Below are 8,086 nucleotides of genomic sequence, written 5' to 3'. Positions count from 1 at the left end.
CTGAAGTGTACATTCTGTCTGTTGATGAAAGGGTACAAGTGAAACACCTACTGCAGAGCTCAAATAAATTTATGAATTTTCAAAACAATTTCTGATTTATGTGTCTCTTAGCATTGTTTTGAGTATGATGTTTATGTAGTATTGCCATATTGAAGACTGAATATAGTTGGGTTTCTACCAATTGTTTTGTCTCTAACATCAACTGTTTAATGTAAAAACCCTATTGAGACACCGTTCCTAGAATTAAATATATTTTGGTCTAACCTTTAGCCTGCTGACCCCCCTTGAAAGTAATCCTGGCTCTAAGATAGGAACTTCAACTTTGTCAGGTTCGCTTGAGCTTTTAATTATCTGACTCCTTTACTATCCAGTTATTTCTCCATTCTTTTTCTTTCACTCCTAAAGGAACAAATATGTCTCCTGTTTAGCAGAGTATAGTGTTATAAATTATTTTATCATGGGAGAACTCATGACCTTCAATTTGACGGAATATGTTAGTTTAGTTTAGAACAATTTAGACAAAGTGTTAACCAGCAACCTTGGAACTAGAATTGGGAGAGAAAATTATTAGAATAAAAATAGCATTTACGCCCACTTGTGAAATTGATTCAATTTCCTCTCAATAATTATTTTTAATTCATTTCTATCGTTGGAATGCTCAAAGTGATAATCTATTAGATTAACTTCCAGATTGCCAAATTAAGGTTAAGGAAGGTTCAGAGGGTATTAATGAAGACTTATTTAATTAATTGGTCATCTTATGATCTTCCTGATGGACAGTCTGTTGGCCTTGGTTGCATGATGGTTCCTGTGCTGCTGCTCCTTCGTCCAAGGCTGTTGTCAACCAGTGGAGACCGTTTCCTGTGCTCAGCCATTGTTGCTGCTGGCCAGAGCATCACTCCTTGAGCAGGCGCTGTGCCAGTGCTCCATGGTCCACGCAGGTTTCTACTGTGGAGATGAGTTTTGCTTCTCCATGTTGACATGCTGTGAGGAGCCAACGTCACCAGTCAGCAGCTTCATAGGCACTTTTCCTCCAGTGCCAAAGTTGTCAAAGTTGCCATATGCAACTCTATCATGGCCAACAGTTCCATCTCTTAGTGAGTAATATTGTAACTATTTGAGTTGTTGTATTCCACCTGTGATCAATTAATTGTTTTATTAAATTTTATTCACTGCCACACTTAATTTTGATCAATTATAATTGTTGCTTTGTCCGTGTCTTAATGTTCCAACTGCAGAGGTCTCCCATAACAAAACAATTCACCACCATATTAACTATAATTTAAAAAGCAGTAAGTAGTTTATTACAGAAAGTCTTATTTTTCTATCCAGAATATGTTTTCCATAACCTATTATTAGCTATTATTGCACTGATTATGTTGGAGCTGAAATACCATCTAAGGGGTTGTTTTTGCAAAAGGATTCTTGGCAATTCTCCAGTTCAAACTGACCTAACCCCCTTCCCTCCAACCGTGCACAAAGTGCACAGATGGAAGGAATGCGGTCTCGACGGATAGCATCAACAAATTGGTCTATTTGGTACTTCTGAGAAGGAGCAGATGACTAGGTCTGTTGAAATCATGAGGTCTTATGTCCTTATTTGGACTCGTATTAAAGGTCGGCCAACAAACGCTGTAGAAAAACAAGCTGAGAGTCTGTTGGCAGAAACAGCACCTTTTCCCTATTGGTTGAAAAAGACTGTTGAATTTGAGGCTTAGGACAGATTTTTTGGTATGTAAGATTTTATGTGTTGAACTGACAAAACTGATTCCGTGGGGGTAATAAATCTCTTGGCAGTCTATGGCCCAGCAGCAACAACTACGTCTCTGTGTATTATTTCCCTTACTTACATATTTGAGAGTAGCCACCCTTCAATTCCTCAATAATTCACTGTGTTTCCTGTGTATATAAATGAGTAATGGTAATCATGAGCAACAAATTCCTAATAGTGTATGCTGTTCCATTAACTAATTTCTACGTAATCAACAGTCATTTGCCAGTTAGTTGTTTTAAATTGTTGATTGTATTTCTTATAATTAAGAATCTATATTCCGATTCACTCAAACTGAATGGGTAGGTGAGGGCCCTGTTTTTCTTTGGATCGCCCATGTTGCAGCTGGAGCTAAGCCCCCCTTCTTGCTTTCTCTGCTTTTCTCTCTCTGCCTGAGCTGCGTCCTGTGTGCAGCTGCTGGCCTGTTGCCTCGTGTGACGTAGAGGTGCAGAGACTGAAACACAATTCATAAGACACATTACACTTTCACATGACAATTAACTCAACATAACAACACTTTCGACTCATCCAAAATGCGAAAATATAAATGTACACATTTGGGTCTCATGATCATAAATCTTAAAAATAAAATAATTCTCTTTGCTCAATATACAGCTCAATATACAACACATTCTTTCACATTCCGTACGCTTTATGCCCATTTTTCCCCAAAACCTTGATAATAATTATTGAAATAGGAAACAATTTAGATCCACACATTTGACTCTGTCGACCCAGTACTCATATAGGTTTGAAATGATCAATTGCAGAATCTTAAAGGTGTCCTGCCAACCTGCTCTACAGTCCGGACTTTTGAGTACTGCGAAATCAGGCCTGTGTGGATGACTAAAGGCCTTGAAACATATTTAAAATTGTAGTTTCATGTGGATCCGTCAAAGTGAAATTGTACCTCAGCAATATAACCAACTATACAGGTTTGTACAGATATTTGTAAGGGTATTTGTATTTGTAAGTGTAAGTGTGTACTTATGACAACAAATCAACACTTAGACAGACGACATGGAAACAATATCATAAATAATCTCGCTCACACTCATCCCACTGCTTCGCACATATAATCATGGTCGTGGCAGGGTGTGTGTGTGTGTGTGTGTGTGTGTGTGTGTGTGTGTGTGTGTGTGTGTGTAAGGTTATGGCACACGCTCCAGCAAGAGAGCGAGCAAAAATTCCAATCGTCGGCTGCTCTTAGGCTCCCTCATTTTTATTCCTGAGATGGAGACAGAGCGAGGCAGTGCATTTCTGTCTTAGTTTGTATATGCGTTGCCTGTCCTAACTATGCTTTGCTTAAGTTAACCCTTCATGGAGATAGTTGAGTCTCACAACCCGCTATTCATGCAGCCAAGCCAAAGCATGCACATGTCTACCATATTCATGCATCACACACTAACTGCAGGCGTTCACACACTCAACCTGTTCTGCTGATATATGTCAAGCGAAGCTCTTAGTGCTTAGAGTCAAAACATGCAAACTTAAACTGCCCGTCATATGCAGCCACATTTCATCAAACACTCATCCAGACATACATATTTTCATACATATATTCAATATACACCCATCACACACATATCCACATCATTCACATAGGCCTAATCTCACACACATCCACATAATTTAGTCTCATGGAAGTTTAATTCATTCCCTAATTTGTATGTGTACATTATTGAAAATTTTTCCTTTTTGAACAATTGATTAAATAATTACTTCAAGTTTTGTTTATTTGAGCTAACTCAGAGATCTCAGATTTCACTGCAGCTTAGGCCATTTATTCATTTATTTATTCATTTATTTATTATTTTTATTTCTCCCTTCCTTCCATTCTTCCCCGAGGAACTAGTTAATATGAGCTCAATTTGTTAGCATGCTCGTTTATGAAAGGTATATAAAATGTAGTTTGCTTGTGATCCAGCCACTGTCCAATTTTTGTGTGCACACATTTAATTAGATTAGAACTTAAGTTAGCTAACAGAAATACTTTAACTCCTCACCAAAATCTCAAACAAAAATTAAAGAACAATCACTGCAGTTTAACTCACAAAATAATCTGTAAAAAACTCCATTTTATTCACTTGAACTTCTCAGTTCTCATTTTTCAACTTCAGGCCTACTCATTCTTACATGGAGGATTTTACGGCTTCTCTTCCACCAAACGGCTTTTGCTCTGTCATGAATGGAAAATAGGCTTTTGTCACTCCATGGAGGGAAAAAAAAACACACACGCTTCTCCGCTACGGAAAACTCACCGTCTCCCTCTCCCGAGAGACACGATGGCTTTCACGCAGCAGAACAAACGTCCCTCCTGGCCTCTTATTATTTCTATAGCGCTTTTCACAGAGATCCCAATCTCTCTTCGCAGATTCAGCTGGCTTAATATTAAACTCACGGCCTCTTGCCGTACTTTTGAACTCATGGCTTCTTGCCATACTATTAACTCACGGCCTCCTGCCGTATCTAACAAATCGTGATATATTATTAATTAGTCAGCTCGCGAAAGTGCCTGCTCAGAAGAGCTACACCAGGCTTGCTGATATGTGGTAACTTATAACGCGGAATAAAATTCCTAAATGTTACCATCGCCAAACGGGCGGTGCCAGACTGACTAAGGTGCTTATTTTTTAGGTTGTCTGTGTTTCCAAAATGTACTAGATACCTATGAGTCTAACGTTTTGTGACAACCCCACCTTGCGCAAGGTTCTGTTTGTCAATGAGCAGGAAAGAACTTCATTTCTTTTTTTTTAGCTCTTCAAACCGGCAGCAGACAGGAAACCGCTCTACAATTTAATAAGTAAGAGATAAGAGATAAATTCTCACCTCTTTTTGTGTCTGGGCCCGCGGTTCTGTTCTGCAGCCAGTCCGAAGAGTCACCTTCCATCCTCCTTAACTTGAATCGGCTCAATCGGCACGTCGGGTGTCACCACTTTTGGAGGAATTCAAAGGTGCTAAACTCATGAATTAAGAGACGATACACACTGCAAAAACTAAAATCTTAGTAAGATTAAATATCTTAAATTAAGGAGATTTTTCTTGTTTTCTTTCTGACAAGATAATTTTTCTCACCAAGAGGGATTTATGTTAGAATATTTTTCTTATTTTAAGTGTTTTTGTACTTAATTATCTCAGTAAGATATAAAAGCTTAATATTAAGAAAATATTACTTATTATGAGTAAATATGTGCTAGAATCTACAATATCAATATTTACCTATCAAACTTCAAGTCTAGAACTTATTTTATATAAGTAAAAATTTCTTATTTCAAGCACAGAAAGCGAAATCACATACTTAATGAAATGTCTTCAGATAATTAAAACAGACTATGTCCAAATGGAATCCTTTGTGTTATTGTCAATGAAAAAAAAACAAAAAACATGAACTTATATTCTTATATAAGTTGGCAGAGTGTACTGGAAATTAAAATTTAATATTTAAACGGTTGACATTTAACACAACAATTTCAGAGACAATATCAGTTTATATATCAAGATAATTCTTGGCATGTTTCCATCTGCTGTGGACCTTAAAGTGATCTTCTTGATGCAAGATGTGGGACCTTTTACTGACATGTCATGAAATTTCTATTGATGTGTGATTTGAAATGGCTGGTATTCCACACAATGAGATTAGAATCAACAATATTGATTAGCTCAATGTCATGATAAATATTTTAACTTTTGGTTTATATTTCAAATTCTTACTTTATAAGTTACTAATATTAGTTTGAACAATATTTTATTCATCATGTTTGTAACCCCTTTTATGACATCATACAATCCAAACGGGAAAGCGCCTAAAGTGGCAGTGAGATAGTATTTATGTTCGAAACAATAAATTTTCTTTCGAATCCAATACCAAGTAAAATGTAAGCTGGTATTGGCAATAGATCCCATACTTTGTGCAAAGACAGTTAGTTTGTTTCTTAATTAAATAAAAAATAAATGTAATCCATATCTTGCCTTCATAAAAAGAACACAATGTACTCTGATGCACTCATTTTAAACTCAGAAGTATTGAGACAACAATCTTGTTTACTATAAGCTATTTTAACTCAGCAGAAATATACAAAACATGTGAAAATGGAGTTGCAAACTAAAAAAAACAAAATTAGTAAAGTAATAACCCTACTAAATAGACTGCTCAAAAAAATAAAGGGAACAGTGTTCCCTTTATTTTTTTTTAGCAGTGTACATCATTGTTTAATTATTAAAACTACTATAAAATGGCAGCTGAAATAGCTCCGTGTCACTTTTTTTTATAATCTGTCAACATGTTCATTTCTGAGTGAGTGAGCGTCAGCAGCACGCTGCGCTTGGGCATTACGTCCTTACACATTACATACTTACCAGGCGGAAGAAAAAGTAGTTCCCATTAACAACGTTTCATTTAGGCAAGATCTCAATAATTTTGTTACTTTCTAACTTGCTCTTGTTAATCTACATTATCTCAAATTACTAAAGTGTTGAAAGTATTGATCCTTGGATCTGAAAATAGATTTTAAAGAATTAAGTTCTGGTATCGAAAGAATCGATATTTCAGTATCAATCCGCACATCACTAACGGCAACGCCAGAGATCATTTAACTGCCCTGATTAACCGTTAATTCAGTTGTAACAGCCTAACTAAGCTTTTATCTACTGTACTTTTATAAGATTTTCTTTTGGCAAATTCTCTAATCTCGGTTGGACATGAATGAAGATGGAGGACTTTTTTACGTGTATAGACCCTACAGCTGCTGTACTCAGAGGTAAGTTTAAAGTTGTCTGTCTTTCTAAGATAAGCTAACTGAAGCTAGTTAGCATGTCTCGTGATATGCCAATTTTCATCCGCGGTTAAAGAGCTGCTCTTATAATATGAGCTTTGAACAGTTATTAACCACAATAGCTGTGGCTTAAAAATAATATCGACACGAGTTCTTGGTAGCTTCCGTTTTTTAACATAGCTAAGGTGGCTTATCATTTAGCTTCTCATTCGGGAAATGGTTAAAGGGCAATTCCGCCTAGTATTTCACTAACTTTGAGGGTGTTTTATGTGCTGTAATTTAAAAACTTAAATGCATTGAGTCTACAAGGTTAGATATTCCACACTGTTACCAGGATATTTTAAACACTATTTTTAATTAGTGAATTTAAGTAGTCCTTGTTTGATTTAATTAAAATAACTTTCTTGCCATCTTGAATTCATGTAATATTGTAATTGAGCACATGAACTAAAATAAGACTTGTTTTATTTTTCAAGTAAACCAAACTGTTGCCATGGTGAAGCCTATGCCAGACACATCGTCAATCACGTATTGCACCATCTACAAGAAACTTTGGGAAATGCAAGTGACGGCATCCTTCACATTCTCAAGGTAAGAAATTTATGATACTGATTCATCATTACACTGATTAGTCCCTAAAACATGGTTTGTTTTGTGATTGTTTTTCTGTCTGTGCTCCAATTAGCAGATGACCCAACAACTTCAAACAAGACCACTTTTCAGCTCTGTGGTGATCGTGAAACCAACTTTCTACTGGCCATTGGAACCATGCCTGCCCTGATCTTCTGAAAGGAGGACATCACAGCTACTACACCTTTCAGCATCCGTGTGTGTGGCCACTCCTCTCTGTGCTGCTGACAGATGTCTTGAGAACGCCGTCTGTAACTGAGGCAAGACTTCCACATATAAAAGGCTATGGCTTATTGGAAGAAGTTCATTGCGGAGGAAGCTCCTATTGTTGACATCTAATCCCAAGATTTTTTTTTGCTTTGGACAATTTGGTTTGCTTGACTCTTAGGGCATCTTATGAGTGCGGCAGATGTGTCAGATCTTCATTGTTCTGTCATTTTACAGGATTGTTTCAGAATCAGATGCCCATCCAGACTTTATTCTGACCAGTAGTCATGTTTTATTGTGCTTATGTGAAACTTAAACGTAATAAATATTACTTTAGTAATTGAACTCATGTCTTCATTTCAGCAAGCCAATAACATCTCTTGTTCCAGTATTCACAGGATCAATTTTTGGATTTTTGTCTTAGCATAAGAACCTTGAGTAAAGTTATGATAGAATATATATTTTAATCCTATGCAACAATAAAAATAAACTAGATTTAGGTATATCACTGCAAAAAGTCCCCTTTCAAAAACAAGAAAAAGAAGTACAAAAATAAGGTACAATTTTCTTAAAAAAAGAAAAATTATCTGCCAACAGAACAGAAAATTTATCTCGTCAAGATTTCTAAAACAAGAAAAAATATCTAACCAAGATAAACTTACAATATCTTAAAATTAGTGTATTTGTACTTAAAACAAGCCAATTT

At 36.2% G+C, this 8,086-nt stretch overlaps 1 long non-coding RNA gene across 1 annotated transcript; it reads left to right on the top strand.

The window, feature by feature from the left end:
• The first annotated feature begins 5,999 nt into the window (after window positions 1-5,999).
• On the top strand, window positions 6,000-7,697 carry LOC145550520 (uncharacterized). Its single transcript, XR_014086409.1, has 3 exons — window positions 6,000-6,528; window positions 7,020-7,134; window positions 7,229-7,697. It is a non-coding gene; the product is annotated as an uncharacterized LOC145550520 (long non-coding RNA).
• Window positions 7,698-8,086: the final 389 nt, after the last annotated feature.

This window comes from Poecilia reticulata, unplaced genomic scaffold, assembly GCF_904066995.2.
Source record: "Poecilia reticulata unplaced genomic scaffold, P_reticulata-male-v2 Scaffold_70, whole genome shotgun sequence".
In the NCBI taxonomy this organism is placed as follows: domain Eukaryota; kingdom Metazoa; phylum Chordata; class Actinopteri; order Cyprinodontiformes; family Poeciliidae; genus Poecilia; species Poecilia reticulata.
The sequence above is the reverse complement of the archived record's forward strand: the minus strand, read 5'-3'. Positions and strand labels throughout refer to the sequence as shown.